This window comes from Cylas formicarius, unplaced genomic scaffold, assembly GCF_029955315.1.
Source record: "Cylas formicarius isolate icCylForm1 unplaced genomic scaffold, icCylForm1.1 PGA_scaffold_2__14_contigs__length_35257938, whole genome shotgun sequence".
Taxonomy (NCBI): domain Eukaryota; kingdom Metazoa; phylum Arthropoda; class Insecta; order Coleoptera; family Brentidae; genus Cylas; species Cylas formicarius.
Genome location: NW_026844319.1, coordinates 23,803,674 through 23,817,521, shown reverse-complemented (window position 1 = coordinate 23,817,521; position 13,848 = coordinate 23,803,674).

Sequence of the window (13,848 nt, the reverse complement as noted above, 5' to 3'; positions counted from 1 at the left end):
CAGTGAAGATGATGCCGAAGTTGTTACATGTCTGGAGTGCAATGAATAGTGTATTTACTTTTCCACTACAGAAATAAAGGGGGCCTTATTACCCTCTATGGTTGGAACTAATTCCCAATAACGGGTTTACGTTTAAGTTTTCTTTAAAGAAAAACTTTCATATTTTGTTACATTTTATTTTTCTATATGTTCTTACAAGAGAACTGTTTTAAATAAAAATACCAGATTGATGCTTTTATTTAAATAAATATTTTTTACAACGTTTTTGTTTATAGTGGGCCTTAATATCGCCAAGGACCTTAGTCGTTCTTTATATTTCGTTAGTAGTTTAGGTAGTTTTATTGTTACCTACAAGCAGAATCTTATAAAACTAACTTTAATTTGCCTCTATTTTTATAATAAAAAAACAACTAATAAATAATGTTTTTCTAGTAAAAACATCTTTCATATTAATAGGCATTTTTGTATCCTTAACAATAACGAAAATGAGTAAGGACATACCGAAAATGGTACACGTGTGTATTTGGTACTGCTCCGCTATAAATTATTCTCCACATGCTGAAACCTTGGGAAAGTCAGGATTGTCCGAAATGGGCAGCGAAAGCAAGTCCTTGTTTAGAAATTTCTTTGATGATCTAATTACCTATGTTTGTTTTACTTATCTTTGGTTCCAACAAATCAGTCGGAATTAGCTCTTATAGGGGGAAGGGAGGCATAACGGACCCTGCAGGTAAAACGGTCCTTTAAAATTAATTAAACATCAAATTTTGCTGCACGGAACCAGCTTCGGACATTTAGCTACAAGCCGACAAGAGTGACCTACGAACTTTTAACAAGATTGCTTACGAAAAATCGTCGGTAAGTTCGTAGCGCGTAGCGCGTATTTCAAAAAGAAGCCTGTTCGCGGTTTCTTGTGCTAGAGCGAAGTATTTATTGTTTTTCTATCGCGCTCCTTTGGACCACTATGGACCTTTCGCAAAATCGATGTTATTATATGTGCATACACTCTTTACAAAGCGTCTTTAACGTATCGCCGAATTTCAAAGACAAAACTTTGATGAATATAAAAAATTGTACAAGTATTAACGATTTCCAAAGATATTATTCCAAGTATCTCGCGCACCCTGTTTGATAGACGAGACCTGAAACTTTCTTGATACAGTTTATGACACTGTTTAAACCGAATTATCCCATATTTTATAGTTTTTTATGTACGGCTAATAATTTATCCACGAAAATGGCAATTTTCAGGGTTTTTAGATTTTTTTACCCATACCCTGTACATATTTGAAAAAATTCCGGAAATTGAGGTTATAGCCCTGGATCTTCCACGAATTTTTCCAAAATAGTAAATGGTTTTCGAGAAAACAATTTTTTTCTGAAACCCTGCAGTGCGCCGTAATAATCAATGACGTCATCGCGCCTTGACTGAACTCGAGGTATAGTGATTTTCATATGAATTTTTCAAATATCCAGGGCAGCGTATGTGATAGACGAAAATCGTAAATACAAAAATTGTACCTCTTGATGCGGCCTATGACACTGTTTGAACTGACTAGACATATTTGGATTTTTGCCTATAATTAAAAAACACTGTATATAATCGAAAAAATGCTTGAAATAAATGTTCGGGTGATCGGGTGAATCGTTATGGAGAAAAACATGTTTTTCTGGAAGTCAAAATAACGAAAAAAAAAAATCAAAAATTTTTAAAAAATACTTGGCGGTACTTAATTGGACTCGACTTCAATAGTTTAAATGTGGGTCTGAACTTTTACTTTTCTGTCAAATCTGAATTCGGTAGCTGCAAATATAGGGCTCCCATTACGTTTTTTAAGATTGCACGGAATAGCGCGAACATCCTGTACAACAGGTTTTAGCTGTGTATGCGAGTTTTATTGTCATGTAAAAGAAACTGATATTTGAAAAGCAGTCCTTTAGTTATCGCAGATTTTCAATAATAGGGGGGTCCATTTTTCAGTTTTTTTTTTTATTTGCGGCGCACCGTGTACATTTTTGAAAAATTGTCTAGAATAAAAGTTTATGCAGCCAAATATTCTGCGTCTTTGAATTCCAAAATTTTTTCGGTCTCGTACACCGTTTTCGAGAAATGATTTTTTTCTTAGACCCTTGCATTCGCGATTTTTAATTTTTTTAAAGTACTTCTCGACCCCCCAGCCCCCCCAATTTCAATAGATTCCGTCAGGGGACCAAATGCTATTTACTTACAAAATTTGAAGACGATAGCTTCTACTTATTGTGTAAAAACCAAAAGACCGGAGAACGGAGAACGGGCAGACAAAAAAAATGTTTTTTTCGACGCTGATCATTTCTGTACCAACGGCGGTCCTCAACCAACCGTTACCGAGATCTCGACTTTAGTGAGGAGCGCGTATACTTTCGAAAAGAATCGATTTCATCGATTTTTCGAAAGTAACAAGGTAAGCTATATTTGGTAGAATTTAATCTAAAAATGAAACAATATTTGAATCCCTCTATAATATAAGATACTTGCTTCAAACTATATCATATGTCCTTTTCTAGAATATAGCAAAAACATAAAACGGATCGGACAAAATGGACCACTTGGACCATTTTGCCTTCCCGGTCGGTTTTGCCTAAATAACGTTTTTCATACAAACCTTTTAATATTTTTAGATGGTTAGTAACTATAAAAAAGACCGAGATCAATGAAACAAGCAATAATTAAAGGTGCAACTAAGTCTATAGGACATGAAAACATCGTCTGCAATTATACAACAAAAATAATATAGATATTGATCCAGGAACAGCGACGAAAATCGGAAGAAATATGTAAATAAAGAATATGGAGACCAGGTTCTTTGGCCTTTTAACACAAGATTTGAGATTGAATCCCGATCTCAGGTTTCACAAATCGGAGACCACCTTAGCTGCAAGAGTTGCAGTTAATCGGGTTCCTGTTAGCAGTTTCTTTTCACTTTTAGTTGAAGTTATGTCTCATATATAAACGTTGGGCTCACTGTTTCTGTGCTGGCGAGGAAGATGAAGACGAAAAAACGATTTTTGCTTGCGAAACATGCAAGGATTGAATGTTTTGCATTGAGGTCCATTATGGTTTCATGCGGGTGCCGTTGTACCTACCCTCTTACGAAGGCAAAATGGACCAAATGTAGTTTTATGATTTTTTTTTAAATAAAGCATAGTTGTTTATTTTCATTTATGTTTAATATGATACTGTAAGGAAACATACTCTACACAAATATAAGTTTAGTTTGTCGAAAGTGGTGTTCATCTTTAAGGGTACCATTTTGCCTTCCGTTCCCCTAGCACTTAACCACAGGTTGATACAAACTGTCAGTTTTATGTCTGAAAAACGTAACAGACCAGCACATAATCGCCGCAAAAGCAAAGGTTCTGTTTCTTTCGAATAAACCGGCGTGCAATATGCAAAGGTATCGTTTACACACCTTCAAAATCGATCCGATATTATATCCGAATACAAAAGATTCGCCTAGTCAGCACAACCAGTGCGCATCGCACACGCCGACACTTTAACGCCGTATACTTAGACGTAGGGCGAACATTAGCCCTCCCTCGAGACCGACCACTTGTCACTGACGTAGTCAATATGTCAATTATCGCCACCGGGGGCAATTACGGCGGTTTGGGCACGCGGGGCGCACCCTTCGACCCCCTCAACCGATTCTTTGCGGTTTCGTATAAACACGGACGGTCGTCCTTTTGTCTCGATAACGTGGCAGGCGGTACTCCGAAAAATAAACATAGTGTTCCAGGCATCGGCAAGCATACCTTTACGTGAACATATCTACTTGACATATCAATATTGGACGTCACTTTAAGACGAATTTTTAAAAAATGTATGCAGCCAAAGGATCGTAGTTGTTATAATTAATGCTTATACTTATAATTATAATAAAATTATTACAAATGCACCCAGGGCCACCAAAATTATAAAATCACATAGCAAAAGCAAAAATTATATTTGCAATTATTGTAAAAAAGAAACTAACAACAACATGATTAATAATACATAATAATAATAATAATAATACATTTATTGTTATAACCATCAAAGTTACATAGAAATAATTATATAACCAAAGTTAAATAAGTGAAATAATGGTCAACAATAGGCCTTGTTAGGGCAGCCATCTAGAAGTTCTAGATACTGTTCAGGCCTCAATTTAACAGCGAAAATATAATAATACAAAATTTCATAGAATTTAGTTGAAAGCGCCAAGCGTAGATACACATAATTCTAAAGAAAAGAATAGAGAAGAAATGGAGGGGGAAGGAAAGGAAAGGAAAGGGGCACATGTTTTGTAGAAGAGCTTAATATTAGTGCGTACGTAAAACGGCTTTTTGAAATTATTCCCAAAACGATGAATTGGACTGATTATTATTAAAATTAGTAATAGGGGTATAACTATTCTTGAACTAAAACGGAAAACGATCTCAAGACTCAAGCTTGTCGTAATTACCATTAATATACAGGATGTTTCAAAAACATGTACTATCGCTGAAGAGGAAATTCCTCACCTACAAATAGATTTTTTTTTATATCAACATGGGTGTGATTCTGTTTCGTTTGGTAGCTACAGAGTGTTAAATATTTTTTTCATTTTTCTCAAAATTTATCCAAAACGACTGCAGCAAGTCCAATAAAATTTGGAGGTTACACGTTATTTTACTACAAAAGAGTTTGAACAACTTGACCACTGCAGTGCGTATGGGCTATCTCTGAAATAATTTTCAAAAAAATCCTGCGCGCCACTGTCTTTTTTTTCTGATACCAAAATGTCTTTTAGTGCCTGTTAAAAGATATCTCTTGAACATTTGTCTAATTAGTTTAATGAGATAAATGCATTAATGTGGTGTTATGTACTGTACTGTATTTTTAGTTACGAAATGAAGCAGAATCGGACCCATGTTGATATAAAAAAAGTTTTATTGTTACGTGAGAAATCTCATGGCATATGCTTGATTCCAAACTAAATCCGGTTCACTTAAAGACATTAAACCAAATGCGTGTTTGGTTACAGATCATAAACCACAATATTGGCCCTGTTGTTGAAAATATCGTTATTTTTAACAACACCAAATATTTCATTACAAATTGATTATGAAAATCTACGCTCTTATCGAATGAAAGGTGACTCCGTATTTTTTTATTGAACTATCTAATCTGCCAATTTTCCTTATTTATCAACTTACTAGGAATTGTATCAGTGAACATATTATTTAAAATTTTTCATGTGTCATTTTTATTCAACAAAAATCAACATCAGCTTAAGCGTATCCCGACAGAATAAAGGCGGAATTTCTGAGCAGAAAAAAGGCTTCGGCGGAATAGATTCCGCTTCCGCTTTTGTCAGTTTCTCTTCTTCCGAAGAAACAAATGCCAGTACAATATATTACAGAAAAAGAATGCAAGTTTTGGTTAGTAAAAATATATTTTTCTTCTTCAAGTGATTGTTCGTTCGTTATAATGAATTTTTTTACGGCTGCTCTCAATTCAGTGGTTGTTTTGGAAAACCATGTAATTAAGTTCTTCTACCATAATATCTTACGACTCCCGGGTCTCTCTTACCATAGATTTTTCCCTAGACAATATTTTATTATCGCATTATATAGGCCGGATATTCAATTTTTTTTTCTTTTTTTAGCGTTAATCACTTCCCTTCCTTCGGCCTTTTTTTCCAGTACTGATTCTTTCGATATCCTCAGGATTCTAATGTATACGGTTCTATACCCACATTTTAAAGGCTCGACGTCTTTTTTCAGTTTTCTCTGTCAATGTAAATGACTCCTGTAGAGGAGTGTAGAAAAAACGTAACACCGAGGGATTCTGGCTTTGATATTTAGGTTCACATTATGGCTTCGAAACAGTTTTGATAAAGTTTGTTTTGATTTTTTATTCGGCATTTAATATCTTGATAGTGATTCCATTTCTACTATAGTTGACAGTTTACTTATTATTAGGGTTGTGTAATTGACCTGTCAATTGACGGAAATAGTTTTTAAAATACCACGAAAATTATATTTATTTATTTATATTGCGCCATCGCATCGTCCTGGGAACCAAATAGAGTGGATATCGTTACTGAGATTCCCCGAATCGGATATTCCAGGTGGAATCGACATCACAAACGCATACTAATTTAATATAAAATATAAGTTATTATTCAATAATGATAGATAACACTCTACAATTGCAAAACATAAAAATAAGAAGTGGCCAATTGATGGTCAATTGAACACTACTTATTATCATGAACTTGATTTTATTTATGTTCATTTTTAGACCATATTGTTCGTTGAGATCGTAAATGTAAAACGTCAATGCATAGAAAATATTTTTAAAATATGAAGTAAATTACAATAGGTTTAGTTGCGTAGCCGCATCTTGTACTTTCCTTCTTGGTTCAAGCTTTCCAATTTTCTTCTTCCATGCAATTTTCCACCAGCACTCTTCTTTCTTCGTTCTATCTTTATATTCGTCCACCCTCTCTGCTTCGAGCTAAGCGCCACTGTTTAGAAAGAAAGTGGACCAAAATATGAGGAACGTCAATTTTACCATCCTTAAGATCATTTATTTTTTCAAAGGAACTTCCACAGGCTACTGTAATACTTTTTACAAAACTTCTGGATTCCTCCTGCGTTGGTTTTTCCAGAGTCGAACTTGCTGACGTTTCACCAATCATATTTTACTCTGTACCTGCTTTGTGCCCGAGTCACTGAACCCAGAATTAAAACACCTTACCTCTGCTCTTCTCTCTAATAATTTCCACATTAAAGATTAAGTGTTCCATCAAAAAATACACTTCACTACAACCTTCCAATAGCAATGAGGCCGAAAGCAATCCTACACTTGCCACTGTGGCCCTTCCTTACATTCAAAACATCCCTAACCACCTATCAAAAGTTCTAAAGAAATATAACGTCAAACCCAGATTTACCACTTGTCCAAAAATCTCTCAACATCTTCGGTCCGTCAAAGATCACATTCCATTTGAGATGCCAGGAGTTTACAGCATTCCATGCATGTGCGGCTAAGAATACATTAGAGAGACCGGATGAAAAATATCAACTAGACTCAAAGAACACGAAAGAGCCTTACGACTAAGACAAATAAACTCATCAGCTATTGCCGAACACACTTATAACGAAACCGGACATAAAACTAAAATTCTTGTTCTTCTACTAACAATAAATCCGAGAGTCTATAGAAATCTATAAACAACCTAACAATCTTAACCGCGACTCAGGTCTCTATCTATCACCAATATGGGAATCAGGCATCCGAGACGATGTTTAAGCAGGTACAGAGTAAAATACGAGCCAGTTTCAGTCAAGCTCTGAAGAAGCCAACAGCCAAATGATGATTGGCGAAACGTCAGCAAGTTCGACTCAGCAAAAACCAATGCAGGAGGAATCCAGAAGTTTTGTAAAAAATATCATTTAAAAGCTCTAAGCAAAACCATGCTCTTTGCAGGGGATTTTATTATACTTTGCTGTTGTATAGGTCGAAACATTCAGATTCATAACTCCAAGATGCTACAGAAACATAACTGCTATTAAAATTCTCTACTTTAATAGCACCTACGGCCAACAGTAGTTCCACCAAAAAAATATCGCTATAATTAAGCTAAAGCTCCATGCACAATATGACTTTTAAAAGGACCAGTTTAAATCGCTTTTTACACACGATTTGCAGACCTAAAAAAACTGAAATTTGTGGAAAAATTCCCACCAACGGACCGTACTAATCAACCACTAATTAACTAATAATAAAACCATTGAATTTCAGGCTTCAGGTAACCCACATGACATGATGTTATGATGTATAATTTCAAAATACTGTATATTCGTTTACTAATTTAAAGTAGGTACGATGTCCATTAGTGAATATATTTTTGTTTTGAAGAGTATGAAATTTCGTAATCTCACGTTTTGATGACGTGCATCGGGTTTCGGACAAAGCTTACAGTCATAAGAGTCAGTTCAGTTTTATTTGCTAGGCCGTTCCTTATTAAGCGGAAAAAATCTCCATTACTGTCAACTCTTGGTGCACCATAAGGATATGTCCCCGCATCAAGCGACGCATTTCTGTAATCACGGTTTGATCGTCACGGCGTTGTTGCTACGCAGTGTCGGAGTCAACGGCCTAGCGGAGCTGTAACGGTGGGCAGCGTTGCCCCAGGACCCCCACCATGGTCCCTTTAATGTAAACAAATAAACCATCGCAGATCGATTTCCACTAATCGATATGTCAGAAAATTTTGTCATGACTTTACCGACCAATGGTGCTAACGCTAAAACTAAAAAAAATAAATCTTATCCTTGTTATACTGTTTCGCAGACAAAGAATCAAAAACTCCACTAAATAAAAAAAACAAAACAATCAAAAAATATCCGCACTTAGTTAGTCCACTAAATATCTCTGCGGCCATTTCGCTTATTCGAAATTTTAACCATTTACCATTGCCATCAATATTAACAGTTTCGAATGATCGCTTTTGCAATTTTTTAATTAAAAACCGGACAGACAAAAATCCCTTCTTTGAAATAGAACGTGGTTGTAGCAGGTCCAAAGACAATTATTGCTTTACATTGCTTTTGCTCTTTTTCCTTCCAATCTTAGTTCATCCACTTCTAAATGCGTTTTTAATTACAATGTCAATTACCGACTTTTTTAATGAAGTTTTTTATTCGTTCCTCCGGACCGGTTAAGAAAAAACTCAGTCGTTGAAATTAAAGTGCTTTAATTGCACTCAGGATTTAATTTCGACGATATAACTAGAGTTTCGTAATGTTAATCAAACATCTTTCATTCTAGACGAGGAAGAAATGACCAAACAGATACAAAATAATGAACTTAATGATTATATTACGTCGTTTTGAAGAGATAACTCAGTAACTAGTTTGCACGTACATTTCCTTTGGCTTAAAATGAAGATGATAAGATGATGCTGTTTTGCAAAAATATTCTCAAAAACTACTTGATCCTAGAAAACGTAACGTATTCAACAAGTTGATAAACTTCTTTAGCCGCTCGTTTATTAAGCACTCGCCCCGCTCGTGGCAAATCAAACTCGTGAGTGGCGTTTATCCAACTTGTTGCAAAATAGTATATAATACAACACGTTTATGAAACTTGTGTTATGCAACAATCTTGATAAAGTAGTTTGTGGTGGTAGTGACATTTTCTTTCTACTATCGACATTCCTTGTGCAAATATTTTTCGTAGTTTTGCCGATTTGTCTTCATGTTCTTAACGTTTAACACTGAGCAGCCTATAGGTTTGTTAAAATAGACCCAAAACGTTTCTTCGATCGACCTTCTTGAACAAAGAAATAGTTTTATCCAGTCACGTATAGCTGACTAAATTGCCTCTATTGATTTTATTTTTGATGGGGTTTCATGAACATTAAACACAAATCGATGAGGCTCCATAAATATTTTATTTGATTTCTATAAATACCCGCAAGTCATCACGACGTAGCTTTTATATCCATTACGTCACATTCTCAAATCTAAAGTAAAAAATATGACTATTTTTAGGGTATCACATAAACAGCTTTTTTCCATAAAAAAGGTACTTTGTAACAAGTCACCTACAGATTCACGAATTTCAAAGAAATTGAGAATAACAAGGTGGGTAAATCGCCATTTAGAAAAAGGTTATACAGAGGACAATCGATAAAACAATTATAAAAAATCTGGCGTCTTTGAATTAATCAATTAGTGATTTCATTTCAGTATCACCGGACGGCTCTATTAAACATTCGAAGTGCAAAAATTATTCTGTTAAAAGGAATTGATAAAAGATAAAAAAAAGAAAATAAAGTGAAGAGTGTCAAGTGAACTCTATATCATAATTACCGCTTTTAAACGCAATAGTAGCCACAAAAATAATATTTAAACGATAAAAACAATATAGGTCTCAAATCAAGCGGTTAGTAGGCATATAAATGTACACAAGAAAAGAACGGAAAGAAAAAGTAACATGAAATAACAGAAAAATATAGTAAAAATGCGATCATTAAAATTCTATTGAACTAATGACTGAATATTTGCGTTTCAGAAAAAAAAAACGTTTAAAATGATACAAACTAAACAGCTATCGTTGATAATAAGACGCGTTTGCATCTACATTTGTCTCAAGATGATGAAAAGTCGATAATAATACACATTTACTTATCTAAGGCAGCATATCTATACTAGTCTCGGTTAAAGCGCTGTTTAAACGCACGAATACCTTATATCTCAAGTATAAATAAACGATTTCCTAAAATTTAAGTAAAGCAGTATAATAGTATATTATGCAACAAGTACGGTAATAGTAAATTATGCAACAAGTGCGGTAAACGGCATTTGACTCACGAGTTTATTTGGCACGAGCGGAGCGAGTGTTTAATAAACGAGTGAGTTAAAAAGTTTACCGAACGTGTTGCATACTATACTTTTTCTACGACCTCTGGTTTTTGGGTACATTTTCGGAAAACAACACGAATACATTCACTGACATGACTGCCAGAATTGACAAAACGTCAAAATTCAAAGCGTCGGAAATATCTCCGAAAACATCCGATTACTTCCAAATCCGTGTGGTAAATTCCCGGAAATGTCCGAAGTTGGTGGGATTCATGGGAAACGAAACTGACGTTTGAAAGTGACGCTTCCCGCACGCTAGATCGGTGGGTAATTAGGTATTTTGCAGACGAGAGTAGAAAAACGGCATTTGAGTCACGAGATTATTTGGCACGAGCGGAGCGGAATGACTTAAAAAGTTTACCAAACGTGTTGCATACTATACTTTTTTTAATGACCGTTAGTTTTTGGGTACATTTTTGCAAAAAAAACACTAATACATTCTCTGACATGACCGTCAGAATTGACAAATGTCAATGTTCAAGGCGTGCGGTAAAATCACCGAACACATCAGTGGGAAACGAAACTCAAGTGATAAAGGGACGCTTTCCGCACGCTAGATCGCCGTATAATTAGGTATTTTACAGAAGGGGGTAGAAAAAAATATTTAGACAAAGAAAAAATTATTATATATTAATATATGTTATATAATAATAATATGTCATATATTTGTGGAATGTCATGATCGGTGATTTAAAATCAAATATTTCGTATTTATTTACCTAACATTTAAACTGATAACAAAAAACTGGTTTTAAATATTTGCTTTTTATATTTTCGAATAGCAAGTAGATTTTTAGGCTTTATTTATCTCATCTATCGAACACGTTTCTGCAATTCAGCTCCTTTAATTTACGAAATACCCTATTTCGACGCCAAATATCGACAATGTCTTAGATTTATTTAAATACAGTAGGAAAAATTTTCATTCAATATTTAGGAATGGCAAGAACATTGTCTAATCTAACGTTCCGTTTATGTTACTGGAAACGATAATAAGTAAACTTCTTCAGACACTGGTTTATTAAACACTCGCTCCGCTGGGTTCTGTTCATGCCTGAACAAATCCGTGACAAATGTCGTTTATAAACATGTTGTATACTTGACCTTTTCTACGACCATCACCTTATTGCAAAACAGCAAAAGTAGATTCCCTGAGCAAAGTGACGAAGGTAGTACAGACAAACGTCAAAATACCATCAGTTGTTTTGGTTTCTAAAGTTTACCGAAAACATGATCTTTAACCACTGTCGCGAATCACTTCGGACGTTTCCGGTCCTTTGGACGTAGGTCTGGGAGCAATAAGATGCTCTCAGTAGATTTTAGTATTCTGGCGTTTATTAGTTCTCTTGGTCACGTCACACATCACTCAGGGAATCTATTTGTGCTGTTTTGGTGTTTTGCTAATGGTCGTAGTCGCCTGCAATACACATATTAATCCAGGACCACACAAGAGCTTTTGTTGAATGACAATTTTAGTGAGATTTCACTGAAAAGGTAGATTTTACTGACAATATTACACACAAGATTCGTATATTTGCTCCGATAAAAATGTATTATTAGTGTCAATTATTTTCCTTTTAATATTCCAATATATGTATCAATGTGATCTAGTATTTGCGTTCAAAATATAATACATATTTCTTTATTATATTTGTTTATTATCGGCCGGGTTAGCATTTGTTTATAATATTCGTTTAAGTATGCCAATAACGGATGGCGGGGCGAACGGTTGCCCTGGAGGGTTCGAATTTTCGCGAATCACGCAAGGATCCCGAAAAATACGCGAGGGGTGCAGCGTCATCAAAAGCGGTCGCCAGGCAACCGTCATTATATCCGTTCGCGATGATGCTGCAGGTCGCATTATCGTTTTGTAATGATCCGATCTGTATATAACGCAGTGCGTGCTTTATTAACGGATTTTTCAGTTCCACTTGGAAACTGTAATAATTGTGCGGGGGATGACAAAAAACTATTGCCGAATTAGTAACGGCTTAGTGATTGATTCAAGCAAAATAAACGTGAAATGAAGGATTAGATTCCAAAAAAATTGGGCCTCTTCATATTTGCAAATTTTTCTTCCTTTTAAGACCGACAATTGACCACTTCTTAAATGACTAGTCAAATTCGATCAAAATGTTTTAAATAACATCTTGCAATTGTACAGTATTATCTATCATTATTTAATAATAACATGTATTTCAAAATAAATTATTATGAATTTGTGATGTCCAATTTACTTAAAGAAGAAAAAAGAATACCCGAATACGATACTTAACGATTCGGGGAATCTTAGTAACAATATCGCACAATAAAAATAAATATAAATAAATAAATATAAATATTATCATATTTTTACCATTACTTCGGTCAGTTGGCACAAAAAATTCGACCGGTTTAGTCCACAACCCTACAGTCATTAGTGTATCGCTTCCTCGCAATTCATAGAAACAATCATTTCTTCTAACCACAAATTTTTGCTCTCATAGCAATGGCACATTGATACATTATATTGTTATAGTTTTAAATCAACAAAAATCGTAATTTTGTCAAAAGTAACAAAGTCATTAGCTATGCACACACTGCTATCTACTATATCCACTAACTAATTTATATAACGGACTCTTTATCTGCGTGCTCCGGCTTCTTTTTTCGACTAACTATTAGACTAGTGAGGGCTGCGCTCCGATTCTTGGAACGCAGACAAAGCGGGACAGGACAGAACCCAGCCCACTTAGCTGGCTCGTCACAAAATCTTTAGACCATTTTGGTAGGTGTCAGCCAATTGTTGTAAAATACGGAGGTTGTTTCAATAGTTCGGTCAGTAAATGTTTTTTAGAAGGATATAACTAATATTGTTTTAATTGTGAAAATAGGGAATATATATGCACACCTCAAGCCAGAATGCTTTTTCCTCCTTTGCTATGTATAAATAACTATTTAACAGTAAGGCGTTTTTGTTTGTATAATTTGCTTTTGTTCACTGTAACTGTTTATTCTCAATTTTGAGTTATTTTTTGAAGAGCAGTAATTTAATTTTATTTAGTAAAATAATATACACAAGTCTAAATTTGGGATTTCATCTTTGCTACCTCATTTATATTGACATTATTTATACTTTTTCTTTTCTTTTTTCTTCACACTTCCACAGGCTTGTGACAACCGACGCAGGATTTCTCCTGCGTCGGTTGTCGTTTCCCCAAAAATGCTGCTAGCTTCTTCTGCCAGTTCTGTCAACACCCGACCCAGGAGAGGTCTAGAAGATGTGTACCTATACATTATTTATAACGCTATAAAGCATTTTTGAGCACAACTATTTGGACTTAAAATAGCTCAATATGTACAGAATGAGTCGACGATAGGGTAGGGTCCATTAAATCATTGGTTTCAAAAGCTATGAGAAAATAGTAA